This window comes from Molossus molossus, unplaced genomic scaffold (assembly GCF_014108415.1).
Source record: "Molossus molossus isolate mMolMol1 unplaced genomic scaffold, mMolMol1.p scaffold_m16_p_4, whole genome shotgun sequence".
In the NCBI taxonomy this organism is placed as follows: Eukaryota; Metazoa; Chordata; class Mammalia; order Chiroptera; family Molossidae; genus Molossus; species Molossus molossus.
The window spans coordinates 60,664,183-60,689,777 of record NW_023425377.1 but is presented as its reverse complement, the minus strand read 5'-3'; positions in this window follow the sequence as shown (position 1 = coordinate 60,689,777).

Here is a 25,595-nt window from a genome sequence, read left to right as displayed (position 1 = left end):
CAATGGGCTCATGCTTATGAAATGCAATGGTTTTACTATGTTTCTTCTTATTCTAACGCAGCTGTCTTGATAGAATGATGAAATGCCTTTTAAACACTCAGTTATGCCCTGGATGCATAGTTCAGTAGAGGGTTATCCCAATATGCCAAGGTTGTGGGGTTTGATCCCTGGTTAGGGCACATACAAGAAACAATGCATCAATAAATGAAACAACAAACTGATGTCTCTTTCTCTGTCTCTCAAATCAACAAATTAAAAAAAAAAAACAAAAAAAACTCACAGTGCTGGCTAGGTGACAATAATATGCAGAGCTGAGGTAATGTTCTCCAGAAGGATATATATATATATTCCAAGTCAGTGTTTAATATATGGTGTTCTCTCTCCCATAGCCAGGGTTCATGGGTCCAGGAATCAAGGGGTGGAAACGACAGTGAAACCACTCACTATTACCTCTAGTAATCCATGAGCAAAGTTTTTGCTTTCTGTCTCTATGACTGTATGCTCTGCTGGCCTAGAGTTCTTAGTTCCAGACAGAGAAATGCTTTCTCGAAATGCTGCAACAATGATTCCATTGAACTGAAAATGAAGACTGCCACCAGGCCACTGTAAGCTTTGCCTGACTCTGAATCAACAAGCAATTCAGGGAATTATCATTCTGACTCAGGTAACTGGTCCTAAATTCCAGGGCAAAATTGAACTACTACTCTATAATATAGGTAAAGAAGACTCTGTCTGGAATAAAGGAGATTCTTAAGGGCATTTTTAGTTTTCCATGCCCTGTGATTAAGGTAAATGGAAAACTACAACTTAATCCCAGAAAAATTAGAAATAGCCCAGATTTTGCAGGAATAAAGGTCTGGGTCACCTGATCAGATAAAGAACTATGAACAACTGAGGTGTTTGCTGAGGGCAAAGGGAATACAGAATGGGTAGTAAAGGAAGATAGGTATAAGTACCACCTATGACCATGTGACCAGTTATAGAAACAAGGGTTCTTATTGTTATGAATAACACCCCCTCCCTGCCACTACACACACACACACACACACCTACTACACCTACACACACACCTCTTCTCTCTAAAGTTGACATGTATGACTTTAGCCAGGAAGCAAGATTCAAGCAGAAAGGATGGTGAGGTTCAAAGAGGCAAAAAAACTTTCTATGATGTTGGCAAAAACTTGAAGATCTGAAAGCATAAGGTGAGATTTAAAGAAAGCTGACCCATTTGTCTAGGTTGGGGTATTTGAGGAGGATAGATTTAAGTTATAAACCTGTATGAGTTCAGGTGTAAGAGAAACAGAGGTGATTGAAGTATTAATTCTTGAAGCATTAGAGACTAAGTAACATAGATCTTTGTAAAAGGTAAGTTTGGCATGTGGGCAAAGCGTGTGGGTAAGGAACAGCTTGGACTCCATTGTATTTAATATCAGTGGTGTTAAGCGATCCTGTTTGAGATAGCTTACAAACAAGGCAGACTGAATGGAAGGAGACTGTTCAGGGGTTTATCAGTGGATGTGCTGTCTATGGGCATTTGTCTAAACTCACTGTGTCTTGCTAGGGTAAATAAAAAAAAAAATCTGTCGTCTTCCTTCTCATTTTCATACTGCCTTGCTGCTCACCTGGAATCTTCTGGTACTTGTACAAAATGGCTCAAGTCACGCTGGGCATTCCAAGAGCCAGAGATTAATCGGATAGTAAATCTGGGTTTGGCTTGCATGTAGAGATGAAGAGATGTTCTTGTCCAAGTTTGGCATTTGCTAAGATGTTGAAGTCCCAATGTTTCAAACTCAGCTCAAAACCCTTTGGTGTGTTTTGAGTTTGTGTCTTGGCAAGGCATGATTTCCTGTTTCTAAGAAAAAAGACTCATGAGAGGGCCTCCATAAAGCTTCTTGGACATCAAAACAACATTTTGATGAATTAATTGTAAATGAATCAGAAACATATGGATTCATTCTCTTGAGACACACATGTTTAAAAGGGGGTGGCAGTGGTTGTTGCTCAGGGCTAAATGTGTTTTGGGTTTTATCAATTGCAAAATGCTTAGGGGGAAAAGAAGCAAAACAGGATAAATTGGAATCTCTGCCTTGTCTTTAAATAGACAAGCCCATTTACAATATTATTTACTGCTACCTTTGCTGTTTCAGAAGAAATTTACCAGTCATAACTAATCACAACCAGCCAGGCAAGGCAGTTTGCACTATTATATACAGGCATACCTTGGAGATTTTGTGGGTTTGGTTCCAGACCACTGCAATAAAGCAAATATCACAATAAAGTCAGTGACACAAATTTTAGGTTTCCCAGTGCATAGAAAATGTGTGCTTATACTGTACTGTAGTTTATTAAGTGTGTAATAGCATTATGTCAAAAAATATGCATGCCTTACCTTAATTAATAAATACTTTACTGGTGGAAAAAAATGTGAACCATTATCTGAGCCTTCAGTGAGTCATAAACTTTTTGCTGGTGGAGGGTCTTGTTTTAATGTTGATGGCTGCTGACTATCCAGGGTGGTGATTGGTGAAGGTTGGGGTGGTTGTGGTAATTTCCTAAAACAATATAGCAATAAGGTTTGACTCATTGATTCACTCTTCCTTTTATCAACAGTATAACTTCTTTAAAAATTGAGCGAATCTCTCAAACACTGCCACTGCTTATCAACTAAGTTTGTGCAATATTTTAATCTCTTGTCATTTCAACAATCTTCACAGCATGTTCACCAACAGCGTCCATCTCAAGAAACCCCTTTCTTTGCTCATTCATAAGAAGGAACTCCTCATTTGTTTCTTTTCACTTGAAATTTCATCAATTTGGTCAAATCCTCAGGCTTTATTTCTGATTCTAGTTCTTTTCCTATTTCCACATCTGCAATTACATCCTCCACTCATATGCGGAACTCTTAAGAGTAATCCATGTGGGTTGGAGTTTACTTCTTCCAAACTTCCGTTAATGCTGATATTTTAACCTCTCCTTATGGATCATGAGTGTTCTTAATGGTATCTAGAATGGTGCATCCTTTCCAGAAAATTTTAACTTTACTTTGCCCAGGTTCATTGCAGGAATCACTATATATGGCAATTTATATCCTTACAAAACTTATTTCTTAATAATGAGACTTGAAAGTCAAACTTATTCCTCAATCTATGGGCTACAAAATGAATGCTGGGTATGCAGGCCTGAAAACAATTAATATTGTCCATCTCCATCAGAGCTCTTGGTTGACTAGGTGCATTTATTAGTGAGCAGTAATATTTTGAAAGAAATCTGTTTTTTGTTTGTTTGTTTGTTTGTTTGTTTGTTTTTATTTTTTTGAGGAGTAGGTCTCAACAGTGAGCTTAAACTTTTCAGTAAACCATGTTGTTAACACGTGTGGTCTCATCCAGGCTTTGTTGTTCCTTTTACAGAGCACAGGCAGAACAGACTTAGCATAATTCTTAAGGGCCCTAGGATTCTGGAATGGTAAATGAGCACTGGCTCCAACTTAAAGTCACCAGCTGCATTAGCCCCTAACAAGAGAGTCAGCCTGTTAGTATAGGCAGTTAGTAGCTCACAAAGGAGAAGGGAGCTAGACTGGCTGGGCCTGAGTGAATCTGGAAATTACAGCTTCAGACACCCAGGGCATGACCACATCTCCTCCAAGGAAATTGGCATTCTTCCATCCCCCTACCCCCCGCCCCATTTACAGGCTTCCCAATGTCTCCAGGTAAACACTGGACATTCCAACAGATCACCGAGGGGAAGAGGAACCAGCGAATCCAAAATTCCTCTGCTGGGCCCATGCACGTTAGGAGCAAAGATGGTGATCATAAAGGGGTGGGGTCTAATCTAGGAAAAGAATTGGATTGGATAAAGGACACAAAACCCCCAAATATCTAAGAAAATTATTGGATAGGGGGAGGGCCCAGCACAAGACCCTGAAGAACCAGAAAAGAGATTGGTTAGTTTGAAAGAAAAGATTCTCCCAAACGTGAGGTAACATAATCAAAGCTTAACAAAGGCCCCTCTTGGTAGCATGTGTTTGTTTGTGCACTTGCCCGTTTGTTCACGTGTTCTCTCCCTGCAGCAGCTGTGTGGGTCCAAGATTGGGCCAGCTCCAAGCGTGGGCCTGGGTGTGACAGTACAACACCAGGCCAGAATACTGGGAACAGAGACTAAGCTGCTCTGAGCTTTGGCATGGACTGAACTGAACTATGAAAGCTTTGGATGCACTGCTGATGCCAGGTAATGGCACAACATCTCTGGACTCTGGCCCTTCTTCTGGGCTTGGTGAAGACAAAACTGGACTTCTTCCACAGCGGGATGTAGCTGAGCCATCTGCTCATGAGTGAGACACTGGACATCTGGGGACAGTCCTTTGTGTTTGCTTCAGCTTCATTAAATCCTACCACTACACCTCATCCTGCCATGTGTGGGTCCCCACAATGCTTTTCTTGTGACTCCATGGAAGAACCCCATTTCTACCAGCAATAATCGTATCTTTTGAAGCTTTGAAGACAAAGTTGGCTTTTCTTCTCTAGCTATGAAAATCCTATATGGCATCTTCCATTATAAGACTGTTTTGTTTGCATTGAAAAGCTGTTGTTTTGTGAGTCAACTTCATTACTTACCTTAGCTAAATCTATGGGTGATTTGCTGCAGCTTCTACATCAGCTCTTACTGCTTCATCTGCACTTTTATGTTATGGAGACAGAAACCTCACAAGCCAACCTCTGCTAGCTTCAAACTGTTCTCTCGTTTCCCCACCTCTTTTGCCCTTCATAGAATTGAAGAGTTTTGGCTTTGCTCTAGATTAGGTTTTGGATTAAGGGAATGTTGTGGCTACATTGATCTTCTATCCAGACCACTAAAATTTTTTCCATATCAGCAATAAGGCTGTTTTGCTTTATTATCAGTTATGTGTTCACTAGAGTAACACTTATAACTTCCTTCAAGAACTTTTCCTTTACATTCACAATTTAACTGCTTGGCTTAAGAGGACTAGTTTTGAGGCTGTCTTGGCTTTGGACATGCCTTCTTCACTAAGCTTAAATATTATTGGCTTTTGATTTAACATGAGAAACATGCAACTGTTTTTTTGTTTTTTTTTTTTAATTGGACAATTAGAGGCCATTTTAGGGTTATTAATTGGCCTAATTTCAATATTGTTGTGTCTCAGAAAATAGAGAAGCACAGGAAGAGGAAAATAGATGTGGAAATGGGTGGTCAGTAGAGCAGTCAGAACACATGTAATATTTATCTGTTAATCACCTTAAATGGGCCTGGTTCATGGAACCCCAAAACAATTATAATGGTGACATCAAAAATCACTGATCACAGATCATCATAAGAAATATAATAATAATGAGAAAGTTTGAAATATTGTGAAAATTGCCAAAATGTGACATAGAGAAACACTTGTTGTGACATAGAGCAAATATTGTTGGAAAAATGGTGTGATAGATTTGCTCTATGAAGGGTTGCCATAAACCTTCAGTTTGTAAAAAATAAAGCAGTATCTGGGAAGCACAATAAAGGGAATCACAATAAAATGAAGTATGCCAGTAGTTGCCAGTCTTAATGGATTGAGGCCCTTGGCAAGGCATTGGAGGCTTAGGAAAGAATAGACCTTATTTTTGTTTTATTAATAGAGTTAAAGTCAGACTATCTAGTGAGGAATATTGTCTCATAAACAAATTATAGATCTATCATCTTTTATTGAATGCTCTTTTGTTATCTTAAATGTTATGGTTGAAATACAGAGAAGTTTTCTGGAAATCCTGCTTTAAAAACTGATGGAGAGAACCAAACTGGAATTACAACTATAACACAGAAAAATCAACGGGAAAAACCAACAGAAAAGCAGCTTGCGAGGACCATATAACACTGACTCGATCCTGATAGGCTTAGAAGGCTCGAGACGGGGTCTGGGAGCCCACAGTCCACAGCTCTGCAGCAGCCTTAGCTGGGAGCAGCTGCCTCAGGTTACACTCCCAAGCAGCTCCACAGCGCAGAGCCGGGACAGAGGCTAATAAAGCAACAGCCACTCACCTTGGGATCCTGCAGAGGGAGGGCAGATTGGACTGGAACTATGTGCAGATACTCGGGATTTGGAGGGCGCTCAGAGCTTTTGCTGAATTGCCATTTTGCTCTTTCCCAGGGCTCTGGGGAGAGGCAGCAGCCCCTCCCTTGGAGATCCAACCCCACCCTGTGGGCCATTGAAGTGCTGATTGAGGCTCATTAACAACCAGCATCTGCCCCACACTCCTGAAATTCCCTTATGCTGAGCACCTGAGGGAGTTTTACAATCAACTGACAACCCAAAACTCATCAAGTAACCTCAACTGCTAGCCTCCAGGCAAAAAACTAGAGGATAAGAGTACCTTTCCTGGGCTAGCAACTTTAACCAGGAAAGTAAGACTTGACAGTGATGTTTAACATGGGTCCTCCCCGAACATCTAAACCCAGGAGAGGGAGCCACAAACAGCAGAACACCAACACCAACACCAACAGGGAAAACTTGACAGGCTCAAAAGCCCACTGTGATAGCCAAAATGGTGAAACACAAAAACTGAAGCCAAATGAAAGAGCAAGAGACATCCACCAAAGATGAGATCAATGTGGAGCAGTTAGGCATGTTAACAGAGCTAGAATTCAGAGCCATGATCTTGAGGAAGCTCAACAGCATGAGTAAGGACATAGACGCTGAAAATAAGCCAATTGGAACTTAAAAACCATCAAGAAGAGATAAAAAATGACATATCAGAAATGAAAAACACATTTGAAGGTTTAAAAAGCAGAGTAGAGGAAGCTGAGGATTGATTTGTGAATTAGAAGATAGGGTAGAAAAAATAAACCAATCAGAAAACTAAAAGGAAACAATGATTAAAAAACAGGAAGACAGCTTAAGAGAACTGTGGGACAACTAGAAATGTAATAATATTCACATCATAGGAGTCCCCAAAGAAGAAAATGAGCAAGGGATAGAGAATATATTTAAAAAAATAGTGACAGAAAACTTCCCTAATTTGGTGAAGAAAGAAGGCATTCAAGTTCAAGAAGCACAGAGAGTACTAAGTAAGAAGAACCCAAACAGGCCCACACCAAGACACATAGTAATCAAAATGCCAAAAATTAAAGACAAAGAAAGAATCCTAAAAGCAGCAAGAGAGAAGCAACAGGTTACCTACAAAGGAAACCCCATAAAGCTCTCAGCTGCCTTCTCACAAGAAACACTACAGGCCAGAAGGGAATGGCATGAAGTAATCAAGGTCATAAAAAACAAGGATCTGAATCCAAGACTACTCTACGCAGCAAGGCTATCATTCAAAATAGAAGGTCAAATAAAGAGCTTCCCAGACAAAAAAAGGCTAAGGGAATACATTAGCACCAAACCAGCACTGCAAGAAATGTTAAAAGGACTGCCATAATTAGCAGGAGAAATGGGAAGAAAAATATAACCACACTAAACAAAAATGGCAATAAATAAGTACATATAAATAATCACCTTAAATGTAAATGGATTGAATGCTTCCATAAAAAGACACAGAGTAGCGGATTGGATAAGAAAGCATGACTCATCTATATTTTGTTTACAAGAGACCCACCTTACAACAAAAGACTCACATAGGTTGAAAGTGAAGGGATGGAAAAAAATTTTCCAAGCAAATGGAAAGCAAAAAAAAAGCAGAGGTAGCAATACTCATATCTGATAAAATAGATTTCAAAATGAAGGCCATAACTAGACACAAAGAAGGCCACTACATAATATTGAAAGGATCTATCCAACAGGAAGATATAACTTTGATAAACATATATGCACCCAATATAGGAGCACCAAAATATATCAATCTTCTGGAGGACTTCCAAGGAGAAATTGACAGCAATACAATCATAGCAGGGGACTTCAACACCCTGTTGACACCACTGGATAGATCCTCTAGACAAAAAAAAAAAAATAGCAAGGAAACAGAGACTCTAAATGAAGCACTAGACCAAATGGATTTAATAGATATCTACAGAGACTTACACCTCAAAACTACAGAATACACATTCTTTCAAAGTGCACATGGGACATTCTCAAAGATAGACCACATGATAGGACAAAAACTAAATCTCTACAAGTTCAAGAAGATTGAAATCATATCAAGCATCTTCTCAGATCACAATGGCATGAAACTAGAAATCAATTGCAACAAGAACATGCAAAGACATTTCAACAATGGAGGCTAAATAGCATGTTATTAAACAATGAATGGGTTACCGAGGAGATCAAGGAAGAAATTAAAAACTTCCTGGAAAACAATGAAAATGAACACACAACAACACAAAATCTATGGGATGCAGTAAAAGTGGTTCTGAGGGGGAAGGTCAATGCACTACAGGCCTACCTTAAGCAACAAGAAAAATTTCTAATTGACTGTCTAACCTCACAACTTAAAGAATTAGAAAGCAAAGAAAAAGAAAACCCCAGAGCAAGTAGAGGGAAGGAAATGGTAAAGAACAGAGCAGAAATAAATGACATAGAGACCAAAAAAACAAAAAAAAACAAAAACCAAAAAACAATTCAAACAATCAATAAAACAAAGAGCTGGTTTTTCGAAAAGATAAACAAGATTGATAGACACTAAGCTAGACTCACCAAGAAACAAAGAGAGAGAACTCAAATACACAAAATCAAAAATGAAAGAGGAGAAGTAACAACTGACACCACAGAAACACAAAAGATCATTAACAGCTACTATGAACAATTATATGGCAACAAATTCGATAATCTAAGTGAAATGGACAAATTTCTAGAAACACACAGTCTCCCAAAACAGGACCGAGAAGAGATGGAAAACTTGAACAGACCAATAACAACTAAGGAAATTGAAGAGGTAAAGAAGACTCTCCCAGCAAACAAAAGCCCAGGCCCAGATGGCTTCACGGGGAAGTTTTACCGAACATTCAAAAAAGAACTAACACCCATTCTCCTCAAACTATTTCAAAAAATTCAAGAAGAAGGAATACTTCCAAACACATTCTATGAGGCCAGCAGAATTCTAATTCCAACACCAGAAAAAGACACTACAAAGAAAGAAAACTGCAGGCCAATATCCCTGATGAACATAGACGCCAAAATCCTGAACAAAATACTCGCAAATCGGATCCAGCAATACATCAAAAATATTATTCACCATGACCACATGGGATTCATTCCAGAGATGCAAGGCTGGTACAATATTCGCAAATCAATAATTGTGATACACCACATAAACAGCATGAAGAATAAAAACCACATGATCATATCAATACATGCTGAAAAAGCATTCAACAAAATCCAGCATCCTTTTCTGATAAAAATGCTCAGCAATGTGGGAATAGAGGGATTATATCTCGACATAATAATGGCCATATATGAAAGACCTACAGCCAACATCATACTCAATGGGCAGAAACTAAAAACGTTTTCAGTAAGAACAGGAACAAGACAGGGATGTCCACTTTCACCACTCTTATTTAACATAGTACTGGAAATCTTAGCCACAGCAATCAGACATGAGGAAAAAATAAAAGAGATCCAAATTGGAAAGGAGGAAGTGAAACTGTCATTATTTGCAGATGACATGATATTATACATAGAAAACCCTAAAGCCTCCATCAAAAATCTACTAGAATAAATAAATGAATTTGGCAAAGTAGGAGGATATAAAATTAACGTCAAGAAATCGACAGCATTCTTGTACACCAATGATGAACTCACAGAAAGAGAAACTGAAAAACAATCCCATTTACCATCGCAGCAATAAAATTAAGATACCTAGGAATAAATTTAACCAAAGAAGTAAAGGACCTATTTGCAGAAAACTATAGGACATTGAAAAGAGAAATAGAGGAAGATATGAAAAAGTGGAAGCACATACCTTGTTCATGGATTGGGAGAATTAACATCATTAAAATTTCTGTACTACCCAAAGCAATCTATAGATTCAATGCAATCCCCATCAAAATACTAATTTTGGTATTTTCCATTTCACAGAACTAGAAAAAATACTTCAAAAGTTCATATGGAACAAAAAAGGCCCCAAATAACCACAGCAATTTTGAAAAAGAAGGACAAAGTAGGTGGGATCACAATACCAGATATCAGGTTGTACTACAAAGCGACTGTAAATAAAACAGCCTGGTACTGGCACAAGAGCAGGCATATATTCCAGTGGAACAGAACTGAAAACCTAAAAATGGACTCAAAGCAATATGCACAATTAATATTTGACAAAGGTGGCAAGAGCATACAGTGGACTAAAGACAACCTCTTTAATAAATGGTGTTGGGAAAATTGGACAGCTACATGCAAAAAAATGAAACTAGACCATCAACTTACACCATACACAAAAATAAACTCAAAATGGATAAAAGACATAAATGTGAGCCATGAATCCATAAAAATTTTAGAGGAAAATGAAGGCAACAAAATTTAGGACATGATACAGAGCAGAATGTTCACTGATACATCACCTAAAGCAACAGAAACAAAGGAAAAAATGAACACATGGGACTGCATCAAACTAAAAAGCTTCTTCACAGCAATAGAAAGTATCATCAAAATGGAAAGGCAACCCACTGTATGGGAGAACATCATTGCCAATGATGTATCAGATAAGGGGTTAATTTCCAATATATATAGAGTGCTCATACTACCCAACAAAAGGAAGACAAAGAACCCAATTAAAAAATGGGCAGAGGAGCTGAATAGACATCTCTCCAAACAGGACATACAAATGGCCAAGAGACATATGAAGAAATGCTCCACATCACTAATCATCAGAGAGATGCAAATTAAAACAACAAGGAGGTATCACCTGTCAGAATGTCCGCCACCAACAAATTATCAAACAACAAGTGTTGGCGAGGGTGTGGAGAAAAGGGGACTCTAGTACACTGCGGGTGGGAATGCAGACTGGTGCAGCCACTATGGAAAACAATATGGTGTTACCTCAAAAAATTAAAAATTGAACTTCCATTTGACCCAGTGATCCCAGTTCTAGGAATATACCCTAAGAAGCCTGAAACACCAATCAGGAAGAATATATGTACCCCCATGTTCATAGCAGCACTATTTACGATAACTAAGATCTAGAAACAGCCCAGGTGTCAATCAGTAGACAAATGGATAAAAAAGCAGTGGTACATATACACAATGGAGTACTATGCAGTGGTAAGAAAGAAAGATCTCTTATCCTGTGACACGACATGGAGGGACCTGGAAAGTATTATCCTAAGTGAAAGAAGCCAAGCAGAAAAAGACAAATACCACATGATCTCACTTATGTATGGAATATAATGAACGTAACAGTCTGAGGAATACGGTAGACCCAGAAACATGGAAGTAGGGCACAGACTGACATCCCTCAGAAGTGGGGGTGGGGGGATGGGAGGAGCTAAACCACAGAACTTATGTGTATGTATGCATGACCAATGGACATGGACAACAAAGCCGGGGACAGTGTGAGGGGAGGGTTTGGGGGGGTGCCAATGGGGTAAAAAAGGAGAAACATCTGTAACAAAAAAATAAATTAAAAATTAAAAAAAAAACTTATGGAGCCCTGGTTGATTTGGCTCAGTGGTTAGAACATTGGCCCTCAGATCAAAGGTCTTGGGTTTTATTCCCAGTCAAGGGCATGGACCTCGGTTGTATGTTTGATCCTTGGCCCTGGTCAGGGTCATGCAGGAGGCAACCAATCAATGTGTCTCTCTCACATCAATGTTTCTTTCTCTCTCTTTCTCCCACCCTCCCTTCCACTCTTATCTAAAAATCATATTATGGAAAAAATATCCTTGGGTAAGAGTTAACAAAACAAAAAACTAATGGAACTACAATAAGTTATCACTTCACACACACTGAGGTGGCTACTTTACAAAAATAGGAAATAACAAAGGGTGATGAGGATGTAGAGTAATTGGAACACTTGTACACTGTTTGTGGGAATGCAAAATAGTGCAGCTGCTATGAAAGATAGTATAGAAGTTCCTAAAAAAAAAAAATGAAAATACAATTACATATGATCCAGTGGTTCTACTTTTTGATTCATTCTCCAAAGAATTAAAAGCAGAGACTTGGAGAGATATTTGCAGTAGCCAAAAGGTGAAAACTATTCAAGTGTCAATTGAAAGATGAATTAATAAAGACATTGTGGTATAGCCCCGGCTGGTTTGGCACAGTTAGTTGAGCATCGTCTCATGCACTGAAAGTTCACCAGTTTGATTCCTGGTCAGGGCACATGCCCAGTTTGCAGGCTTGATCCCTGGACAGGGTGCTTGCAGGAAGCAGCTGATCTACATTTCTCTCTCATCTTGATGTTTCTCTCTCTCCCTCTTCCTTGCTGTCTCTCTAAAATCAATAAAAACATCTATTTTTAAAAAGAAATTGGGGTATATAAATTACAATGCGATATTATTCAACCTTGAAGAGGGAGGAAATTCTGACAACATGAATAAATCCTAAAGATATGATGCTAAGTGAAATAAGCCAGTTACAAACAGACAAATACTGTATGATTCCATTATATGTGGTATCTAGAATAGTCAAATCTCTAAAGACAGAAAGTGGAATAGTGGCTGCCAGGGTCTGTAGGAAGAGAAAAATGCGAGTTGCAGTTGTAGAAAATGAAAACAATTTTTCAATCTTGCAAGATAAAAAGAAGTCTGGAGGTGAATGGTGGTGATGGTTGCACAGCAATGTGAATGTATTTAACAGCACTAAACTTTATAGTTGAAAATGGCTAAGATGGCAAATTTTATGCTATGTATATTTTGCTACAATTTTAAAAACAACAAAATAAGTTTTCTTCATCTGGATATTGTTGACCAGATTTGTCTGCAGTACACATGACAGTTGCAATCCCGGGGATTTGTCCTCTGACTCTGTGGAGTCCAATTTTTGAATTAGAAGGATTTAATTATATCAATGAGAGATGACCACACACACACACACACACACACACACACACACACACACACCTTCTGACAACCGCCTCAGACTAAAAGTAAACATTCTGTCACATATCCCTGGCCCCAAAGGCTGTGCTTGGTATTTAATTTAATGAGCTGAAAATTTACCTGAAAATTAATTTTATACTTGGTAAAGATAGCATATTTTGATCAAGTTCTCATGGAATTATCTACATACAGGGAGTAAAGGAGATAGTTGTTTCTTGATTAAGCTTCATGAAGGACACTCTATAAAATACCATATAAAATACATTTCATAAAACACATTGTATTCAAGATGTTTCTTTCCATATTATGCCTATAAACATTTTATCTTTATTAAAAATATGGTAAAATGTATGGTTTATGGATTATATGATTGGTTTATACTATAGCTCATTTCAAAAATATTTTGACGTAATTTATAAATAAGTGAAAGTAAAAAGGGAAAAATAAGTTGATGGTAAGGTTAAGACAAGTATAAAAATATATATGTAATAAATACTCTATTATTGCTATGGAGAGGTAAAAAATTTGACTTGGAGGTTTCCTAACCAATAAAACAAGGAGGGAAATGTACATTTAAAGATTCACAGAAACGGATCTTGTTCCAACTGACAATACCTGAAATAAACACACTAAAGATCTTAGTTTAATGTAATTTTACCTTTCATTTTTACTTAATTCAATGTACACAAAAAAAAATGTGTTTGGTACTATAAAGTGGCTGAGAGATCAATGGTTTAACAACTTTAATAGACCACATGAAAATAGATACAGTCTATGAATTACCTTTTTTTCTGTCATCAAGATTTTTGCTTTTCTCTTTATTCTTTTAACCTCTTTTAATTCTCTATTTTTCATTAGTATCTCCTGAAAAGGAAATATGGATAGCATACATGAGAGGAAATAAAATTTAAGTTTGTTAGTTTTTTTGTTTGCTAACCTGATTCCTTTTAAAAAAACAAAATTTTAGTCAGTACTTAATTTTTCCTGCCTAAAATATTTAACTTAAGGTTTACATAACCACATGGCTTTGGGCACCTTCTCTGATCCTGATTCTGTGCTATGTTAGCAATTTGGTAGATTGTCAGAGTGGAAATGGCATTAGATTAAGATTTAGCTAGAGCTAGCACATGGTGTGAGAGGAGATGGGCTTGTCTTTGCCTCTTTCCTGGTCTCTAACACAGGAAAGGTGAAATAAATAGTCTCCTAGGCCCTTGTCAGCTTTACATTATAAAAGTAGTTTAATCTTACTGCTCAAAATAGACCAAAGTACATGGAAATATCTTCTGATGTAGTGTTATCTTTCAATAATCTCTATGTAATAATCTCTAGCTTGGAAATAATGGTAATAAAAGAACTTAAAAGTGCTCTGAGTTCTTTGGGGAAGTAGTCCAAGAAGAATGTTTTCTGTATTTAAAAATGACTGGGGCATTTGTGAGGGGCGGGGGAAAGAGCTTGGATGTCTTTCTAGGATGAAAATGACTAAATATGCACAATGGAATTTGGCAGTCTAGATTGTTTTGGCCTTATTTCCATTCACTTAAAACAAGTGTGTGTGTGTGTGTGTGTGTGTGTGTGTGTGTGTGTCTAAAGAAGTTTGTGGGAAATGGGGATAGAGAAGATATAATTTATTTTGGGTATTGTGCATTAGTCATTTTTAATCTGTGAAGTCACCACCTGAAAGAAACATCGGACAGCAATAGACGTCATTCATAAGCAATAAATTTTAAGGGAGACTTTGTGGATATGATTAAGCTCTGTTAAACATCCTATACCAGTGGGACCGGAAGCATTCTCATTGTGCATTCTTACTTGTGAACTCAGGAAATACATGAAATTTAAAAACGATTGTGGCTGGATCCATACATGTTTGTGAACTGGGAAAGGAAGATAGAATAATCTGATCATTTAAACATTGATTATTCGGAAATTTAGTTGGAACTCACCCAGATTATTTCTTTAAATTTCCATGTCATTTTTGGAAGTAGATACTATTGTTTTTGTATCCAAAAGTAACTTATTTTTTCACTTAACTATAATACTTCAAATTATATCCATGGTAATTTAGTGGTACAACTCGAAGCAATCATTTTACACTCATTTACATAATTCTCCACAATGTTGCTTGTGATGGTCTTAATCTAAAACTTGTGGATAGGATTATTTTTAGTGTAACTTCACCATTTTGCTAGAAGGAATGCAAAACTTTTACAAAAACAAATAGATTTTGAATCAAAGAAAAGTTCTGAGTTAATATATATTCAGATATCTCATTGACTACACATACACACACACTGGTAAACAATCTACAAGGGTGGTAGCCATGAGGTAGACCTGTGATGTGAGTTTTTCCTTTTCCAAATATGGCCATAATTGGAAAATATTTCAGACCTTATCGACATCTTAAATGACTAAATCCACATTTCGTTTAAATTAATAAAGAAACACATCAAAACTATTTTGAGGAAGAACACATGGTAAATAATGCCATATTTCATAACTTTGAGTTAGTAGTGAGTTATAATTTTATTTTGGTATATAAATCTTACTTTTTGCTCTGTGTGATATTACTTTCTAATACTTACTAATAACAGGTGCTCTTGGAAGACTTTAAAACTGGTTCTACCCATAGATTAATTGATTAAATAATGTAAAATATAAAAATGCATAATTTGCCCTACCACACCCTAGTTTAACAAAGACTGTCATGACACAAAAATTAAAAAGCAAAGACAATAGCAAAGCCAATCAAAATAAGTGAGGTGATATGTGTATCAAAAGAAGCCACTTAGCATATTTTATAAGTTTAAATCTTTTATAAGTGTCTTATTGATTCAAAGAAAAGCTCACATTAAAAAAAATTATTTAGATTATCAAAGTTTGGTCACAAAAATATGTCTTTAAGAGTAGACTTTGATATATGCAAAATAAAAATTGCTGAGTGACTTTGTGGAAGTCCAGATAACACGTGCTTCGGGAAGACTTTCCCCCCTAGCTTTGTGAACTGACATTAACCTCTGAATTTTAAAGGTTCCAGCTTACTTTCTAATTGTGGCCTTGTAACAATCCCTCATTATAGTTCATGGTATAAAACCTATTGGAAAGGTTTGAATCTTGAGAATTCTTCAAGGATTTCTCCAAAGAGTTAGCTTTAATTTTCAAAAATTTGTTTACTTTTATCATTTATTTAAGAAACATTTTATTTAACTAAATTGAAAGTACAGCCCATATAATTTAAAAATTTTTAATTGTGATAAACTATATATAACAAAATTCACCATGTTAACTATTTTTAAGTATACAGTATAGTAGCGTGAAGAAGTATATTTTAGACTGTTGCAGAACCAATCTCCAGAATACTTATTATCTTGCAAAATTGAAACTATATACACATTAAACAATACCTCCCAGTTTTTCTCTAGCCCTTACTTGAGGGCTATTTTTTTTTTCTTTATGAATTTGACTACTTTAGGTACCTCGTATAAGTGGAAACATACAACATCGTCTTTTAGTGTCTGGCTTATTTTACTTAGCATTATGTCCTATGTTACTGGCACGTGTGAGAATGCCCTTTGTTTTTAAAGCTAAATAATAGGCCATTGTGTGTGTACACCACAATTTGTTATCTATACATTTCTTGATTGACACTTGTGAATGATGTTGCTATAAGTCTGAGTGTACAAATATCTAATTTCTTTAATAGAAATTTTATTTCCTACAAGTTGGAGAAGAAACAGCTCTGAGGCAGTCAATTGAAAATATATGTTTATTTCTTAAAAGTTATGACTATAATTCATAGAGGAACTATTCCTTGACTGATCAATGTTAAATTCTCTGTTAAATTGTGAATGATTGCTATAACTCACATATGGTATATTGAACTGATATAGACTTTTCCCTAGCACTTAACTCATGAACAAGTTATAGATTAAATTAAATAAGATCAACTTAGATCTCTTATTCTTAAAGCTAAATAAAAATGTATATTACTTTATTCTACTTTGAGAACCATGGTACAGTGGAATGGTCTTTAAATACATCAGATATACATTTCTAGTGAAGCAAAATGAGAATGTATTCTGATTTCTCCTTTTAAATTGTATTTTAATAACTTAACAGCACCTTTCCTCACATTTATTATCCATTCACTAACTTAGTCATACATTTTATGAATCTTTATGAATCTCTTTCTGTTCCAGGTGCTTTTCTGGGTGATGGTCATATAGCTATAAATAACACAAACGAAGTCCCAGACTACCCATGTTTACTTTAAATAATGGCAATAAACAAGTAAACAAATCACTTCCCCCAACCTGATTTTTTTTTCAGTTATGGAGAAGGGTAACATACGAAATAAAGTAGGGCAATATGATAGCTTGAATTCTATTTGATATACAATATGAAATTCCTGGATAGTTCTGACGAAACTGGCATGTTCTGATGTCGACTTGTAAAAATCAATCTGGTTTACCAGTGTAGAAGTTCATAAAAAAATTAAAAATGGAACTGTCTTATGACCAATCTACTTCTGGGAATATATCCAAAGACACCCAAAACATTAATTCAAAAGAATATATGCACCCCCATATTTATTGCAACATTATTTACAATAGCCAAGATATGGAAGCAACCAAAGTGACCATAGATAAATCAATAATAAAGCTGTGGTACATTAACACAATGGAATACTACAGAGTCATAAAAAAGTGAATAAAATCTTACCATTTTTTTCCTCAAAATGTTTATTATAAAAATTGATTGGTTTTTTAAATTAATTAATTGATTTATTTTTGTTACAGATGTTTCTCCTTTTTCCCCCATTGACACCCTCCTATCCCTCCCTCCCCACTCTGTCTCACGCTTTGTTGTCCATGTCCATTGGTCATGCATATATGCATGTAAGTTCTGTGGTTTATCTCTACCCTCCATTCCTTCTTCTGGAAATTGTCAGTCTGTACCCCACTTCCACGTCACTGGGACTACGCTGTTCTTCAGACTGTTATGTTCATTATATTCCACAAATAAGTGAGATCATATGATACTTGCCTTTTTCTGTTTGGCTTGTTTCGCTTAGGATAATACTTTCCAGGTCCCTCCATGTTGTCTAAAAGGATAAGAGATCCCTCTTTCTTACAGCTGCATAGTACTCCATTGTGTATATGTACCACTGCTTTTTTATCCATTCATCTACTGAGGGACATTTGGGCTGTTTCCAGATCTTAGCTATTGTAAATAGTGCTGCTATGAACATACGGGTGCATATATTCTTTCTGATTGGTGTTTCAGTCTTCTCAGGGTATATTCCTAGAAGCGGGATCACTGGGTCAAATGGAAGTTCAATTTTTAATTTTTTGAGGTAACACCATAATGTTTTCCATAGTGGCTGCACCAGTCTGCATTCCCACCCTCAGTGTACTAGAGTCCCCTTTTCTCCACACCCTCGCCAACACTTGTTGTTCAATGATTTGTTGATGGCAGCCATTCTGACAGGTGTGAGGTGATACCTCATTGTTGTTTTAAGTTGCATCTCTCTGATTATTAGTGATGTTGAATATTTCTTCATATGTCTCTTAGCCATTTGCATGTCCTGTTTGGAGAGGTGTCTATTTAATTCCTCTGCCATCTTTTATTGGGTTCTTTGCCTTCTTTTTGTTGAGGTGTATAAGCACTCTATATATTTTGGAAATTTTGGAAATTAACCCCTTATCTGATGTATCATTGGCAATTATATTCTCCAATAGAGTGGGTTGCCTTTTCATTTTGATGGTTGTCTCTTTTGCTGTGCAGAAGCTTTTGAGTTTGATGTAGTCCGATGTCTTTATTTTCTTCTTTATTTCTGTTGCCTTAGGTGATATTTCAGTGAAAATTCTACTGCATATGATGTCTGAAATTTTGTTGCCTACATTTTCTTCATAAATCACATTTGCTAGTGTTTTCTTTAGGATTTTGGCATCTACATACATCAGGGGTACTGGCCCGTAGTTTTCTTTCTTTGTAGTGTCTTTTTCTGGTTTTGGGTTTGAATTATGCTGGCTTCAAAAAACAAGATTGGAAGTCTTCCTTCTTCTTCTTTTTTTTTTTTTTTTTGCAAATGTTTTCTTTTTTTCCCCTACAGACTTGGCAGTGGTGTTTAACGTGAGCCCACCCGGGATCATCCAAACCCAGCAGAGGGAGCCACAAACAGCAGAACACTAACACCCACAGGGAAAATTTGGCAGTCTCCAAAACCCACTAAGATAGCTGAAATGATGCAACAAATCCCAAATGAAAGAACAAGAGAACTCTATCGAAGATGAGATCAATGAAATGCAGCTGAGCAAATTATCAGAGGTAGAGTTCAGGGCCATGATCTTGAGAAAACTCAATAGCATTAGTAAGGACATCAGCACCATGACTAAAGATATAGAAGTACTGAAAACCAACCAAGTGGAAATGAAGTATGACATAGCAGAAATAAAGAACACATTGGAAGAACTAACCAGCAGAGTAGAGGAAGCTGAGGACCAGATCATTGAATTAAAAAACAGAGTAGAAAAAAAACAATCAGAAAACCAAAGAATAAACAATTAAAAAACAGAAAGATAGCTTAGGAGAACAGTGGGACAACTGGAAACTTAATAACATTTGCATCATAGAAGTGCCCAAAGAGGAAGAAAATTGCCAAGAGTTAGAGAATATATTTGAAGAAATAGTGACAGAAAACTATCCGAACTTAGTGAAGGAAGAAGGCATTCAAGTTCAAGAAGCATAGAGAGCCCCATGTAAGAAGAACCCAAACAGACCCACACCAAGACACATAATAATTAAAATGCCCAAAATTGAAGACAAAGAGAGAATCCTAAAGGCAGCAAAATATAATCAACAGGTTACCTACAAAGGAAACCCCATAAGGATCTCAGCTGACTTCTCAACAGAAATAGTCCAGGCCAGAAAAAAAGGGCATGAAATAATCAAGGTCATGAAAAACAAAAATCTAAATCCAAGACTACTCTATCTAGCAAGGCTATCATTCAAAATAGAAGGTCAAATAAAAAGCTTTACAGACAAAAAAAGGCTAAGGGAATATATTAGCACCAAATCAGCACTGCAAGATATACTAAAATGACAGCCGTAATTAGTAGAAGAAATAGGGGAAAAAAATAACCATACTAAACAAAAATGGTGACAAAATAAATACATATCAATAATCACCTTAAATGTAAATGGTTGGAATGCTCTGATAAAAAGATGCAGAGTAGCTGACTGGATAAGAAAGCATGACTCACATATATGTTGTTTACAAGAGACCCACCTTACAACAAAAGACTCACATAGGTTGAAAGTGAAGGAATGGCAAAAATCTTTCAATCAAATGGAAAGAAAAAGAAAGCATGGGTAACAATATTCATATCTGATAACTTAGATTTCAAAATGAAGACCATAAGTAGAGACATAGAAGGCCACTACATAATATTGAAAGGATCTATCCAACAGGAAGATATAACCTTGATGAACATACATGCACCCAATATAGGAGCACCAATGTATATTAAAAATCTTCTGGAGGACTTTAAAAGAGAAATCGACAGCAATGCAATCATAGCAGGGAACTTCAACACCCCACTGACATCACTGAATAGAGCATCTAGATTAAGAGACTCTAAAAGAAGCACAAGATCAAAAGGATTTAATAAATATCTACAGAGAATTACACCCCAAAACTGCAGAATTCACATTTTTCTCAAGTGCACTGAACCAGGAAGAGATAGAAAACTTGAACAGACCAATAACAACAAAAGAAAATGAAGATGTAATCAAGATTCTCCCAGCAAACAGAAGCCCAGGCCCAGACGGCTTCACTGGGGAATTTTACTGAACATTCAAAGAAGAACTAATACCCATTCTCCTCAAACTACTTTTATTTATTTATTTATTTTTTTTATCCTCATCCGAGGACACCTTTTCATTTTTTGTTCAGATAGAGTTGGAGGGAAGGAGAGAGAGAGGGAAACATCGATGTGAAAGGGACACATCGAGTGGTTGCCACCCGCACGACCAACCAGGGCTGGGGACAAACTACAACCGAGGTACATGCCCCTAGCAGGAACCGAACCCGGGTCTCTCAGGACCGCAGGCTGACGCTCTAACTGCTGAGCCAAACCGGCCAGGGCTCAAACTACTTTTAAAAATTCAAGAAGAAGGAATACTTCCAGACTCGTTTTATAAAGCCAGCATAATTCTTATTCCAAAACCAGAAAAAGACACTACAAAGAAAGAAAACTACAGGCCAGTATCCGTGATGAACATAGATGCCATAATCCTAAACAAAATACTACCAAATCGAATCTAGCAATATAACAAAAAATTATTCACCATGACCAAGTGGGATTCATCCCAGGGATGCAAGATTGGTACAGTATTTGCAAATCAATAAATGTGATACACCACGTAAACAAAATGAAAGATAAAAATCATATGATCATATCAATAGACACTGAAAAAAGCATTTGACAAAATCCAGCACCCATTTCTGATAAGAATGCTCAGCAATCTGGGAATAGAGGGATCATATCTCGACATAATTAAGGTCACATATGAAAGACCTACATGCAACACCATACTCAATGGGCAAAAATTAAAAGCATTTCCCTTAAGAACAGGAACAAGACAATGATGCCCACTTTTTCCAGTTTTATATAACATAGTATTAGAAGTCTTAGCCACAGCAATCAGACATGACGAAAAAATAAAAGGGATCCAAATTGGAAAGAAGGAAGTGAAACTATCATTATTTGCAGGTGACACGATACTATACATAGAAAACCACAAAGACTCCATCAAAAATCTAGTAGACTTAATAAACAAATTTGGCAAAGTAGCAGGATACAAAAGTAACGTCAAGAAATCGACGGCATTCTTATGCACCAATGATAAGCTCCCAGAAATAGAAACTAAAAACACAATCCCATTTACCATCGTGGCAAAAAAATTAAGATACCTTGGAATAAACTTAACCAAATAAATAAAGGACCTATTTGCAGATAACTACAGCTCATTTTAAAAAGAAATAGAAGGAGATATAAAAAAGTGGAAGCATAGACCTTGTTCATGGATTAGAATAATTGACATTATTAAAATGTCCATATTACCCAAATCAATCTATAGATTCAATGCAATCCCCATCAAAATACCAATGACATACTTCACCGAACTGGAACAAATATTTCAAAAGTTGATATGGAACCAAAAAAGACCTCGAATAGTCCCAGCAAACTTGAAAAAGAAGAACAAAGTTGGAGGGATCACATAACCAGATTTCAGGTTATACTACAAAGCCACTGTAATGAAAACAGCCTGGTACTACCACAAGGACAGGCAGATAGACCAGTGGAACATAACAGAGAACCCAGAAATGGACCGTAGACAATATGCTCAATTAATATTTGACAAAGGAAGAAAGAGCACACAATGGAGCTCTTGGTGTATAAAAATTCAACTAATTTTGTTTTTTTGTTTGTTTTATTTATATTAATTAATTATTTTATTTTAATTTTTTTTTTGGTATGTGCCTGTGGCGGGAACAAAACCCGGGACTCTCTGGTCCACAGGCCGACACTCCAACCGCTGCTCCAAACCGGCCAGGGCAAGACAGCCTCTGTAATAAATGGTGTTGGGAAAACTGGACAGCTACGTGCAAAAAAAAATGAAACTAGACCATAAACTTACATCATACACAAGAATAAGCTCAAAACGGATAAAAGACTTAAAGGGACTCAATAATCCATAAGAATCCTAGAAGAAAATGTAGGCAACAAAATTTCAACATCATATGCAGTAGAATTTTCACTGATACATCACCTAAGGCAACAGAAATAAAGAAGAAAATAAAGACATCGGACTACATCAAACTCAAAAGCTTCTGCACAGCAAAAGAAACAACCATCAAAATGAAAAGGCAACCCACTCTATTGGAGAATATAATTGCCAATGATACATCAGATAAGGGGTTAATTTCCAAAATTTCCAAAATATATAGAGTGCTTATACACCTCAACAAAAAGAAGGCAAAGAACCCAATAAAAGATGGCAGAGGAATTAAATAGACACCTCTCCAAACAGGACATGCAAATGGCTAAGAGACATATGAAGAAATACTCAACATCACTAATAATCAGAGAGATGCAACTTAAAACAACAATGAGGTATCACCTCACACCTGTCAGAATGGCTGCCATCAACAAATCATTGAACAACAAGTGTTGGCGAGGGTGTGGAGAAAAGGGGACTCTAGTACACTGAGGGTGGGAATGCAGACTGGTGCAGCCACTATGGAAAACATTATGGTGTTACCTCAAAAAATTAAAAATTGAACTTCCATTTGACCCAGTGATCCCGCTTCTAGGAATATACCCTGAGAAGACTGAAACACCAATCAGAAAGAATATATGCACCCGTATGTTCATAGCAGCACTATTTACAATAGCTAAGATCTGGAAACAGCCCAAATGTCCCTCAGTAGATGAATGGATAAAAAAGCAGTGATACAAAGACACAATGGAGTACTATGCAGCTATAAGAAAGAAGGATCTTTTATCCTTTTAGACAACATGGAGGGACCTGAAAAGTATTATCCTAAGCGAAACAAGCCAAACAGAAAAAGGCAAGTATCATATGATCTCACTTATTTGTGGAATATAATGAACATAACAATCTGAGGAGGAGTAGTCCCAGCGATGTGGAAATGGGTTATAGACTGACAATCCCCAGAAGAGGTCGTGGTGGGGGAGAGATAAACCACAGAACTTATATGCATGTATGCATGACCAATGGACATGGACAACAAAGCGTGAGACAGAGTGGGGAGGGAGGGAGAGGAGGATGTTAATGGGGGGAAAAGGAGAAACCTCTGTAACAAAAATAATTAATTAATATAAATAAAACAAACAAAAAAACAAAATTAGTTGAATTTTTATACACCAATAATGAAAGAAAAACTTTTTTTTTTCTCAGACTCTTTTTCTTTAACACTCTTTGCCTAGTCTCTACTTAATATTTTTTCCCAAGGAAATATTGAATTTAACAGAAAAATTACAACTATTCCAGATGGAGTTTCTTAATTTTTGAAAATATTGTATAAATTTGGTCAGGATTGCTATATTTATAGCATATTTCCATTTAAGAACATTATATATAATGTATTCTTGAATATTTAATATTTTAATACTTGAATTGTCAAATAAATATTATTTCCTTGTATATTCCTTCAGAGAATTTCTGATGAATAGAAAGACTACTAGTTTTCAGACATTTATTTTCACCTGGATATCTTAGTAAATTATTCTGGTTTAAGTTGTACATTATTCCCTTTGGATTTCTAGGTAATTACATAATTTATATCAACTACAAATATGTGATGCTATCTTTTTCTTTTTGAATAGAGATTATTTTTTCTATTCCACTCACTTATCAGACATTTATAAGACAGTGTAAAGAATTGTAGTGAAAATTATTTTAAAGTTTTGTTGTTTTCTCCACTTTAAGACATTTTCCATCAAAATGGCAGAAAGGGAGTGTTTTATCATCTTATCCCAGAAGAACACCGATTTGACAATCAACCATGGACAAATGTGCTCTTGTGCAATTCCAGGGATTTAGCAGAGAAGTTACAGTTTACTACTGGAGCAAAATATATAAGACTGGATATATTGAAGAAGGTAAAAGAAACCAGTTTTATTTTGCCAACATCTCCCCTCCCCACCGCAGCACAGTATAATGCCAAGAGAGATGTTCATGGCCTACAATTTCTCCCACAGGGAAAAATGAGAACATGCAAGAGACAAGATAGCTTCCTCATAGTGCACGACACTGTCAAAGATGCCCACATTCTTCTTGCCGCATCAGAACTGAGGTATTCTATACAATGGGGGGGTGGGGGTGGTTAGAAAGAGGTTGAGAAAACATCATCCAGGGCTCTCAGAGAGCATCAGAGGGACTTGGATCTTATTAACACTTTGTGGTTTCTATCAGGAAGTCCACCTATGAGCCACTGTGGATGCCTTGTCTACAGATTCCTCCCATAGTCAGCAAAGGCTGGAGGTGGTGAGTGCTTCTTTAAATATAAAGGCAGAAATGCAAGATTTCAAGAAGAAAGATCAAGGAAACATGACAGCACCTAAGGAAAACTATAATTCTCCAGGAACCCAAAGGAAAGGAGATCCACCATTTTTCCAATAAAGAGTTCACATTTTAAAGAAACTCAGGCAGATTCATGAAAACAATACTTGAACAAAACAAGTTTAACTGTGAGATATAAATTATGAAAAAAACAAATGAACAGAAAATCTGGAGCTGAAGAGTACAATGAATAAAATGAAAATGTGCCCAGCCAGTGTGGCTTAGTGGTTGAGCGTAAACCCATGCACCAGGAGGTCCCCCGTTCGATTCCCAGTCAGGGCACATGCCCAGATTGTGGGCTCAATCCCCAGTGGGGGCCATGCAGGAGGCAGCCAATTTATATGATGTTTCTCTCTCTCCCTCTCTCTTCCTCTCTCTAACATCAATAAAGAAAAAATACTTTAAAAAATCTTTAAAAAAATAAAATAAAATATAAAGAAAATGCTATACTGAGCATCAACAGCAGATCTGCTCAAGAAAAAGAA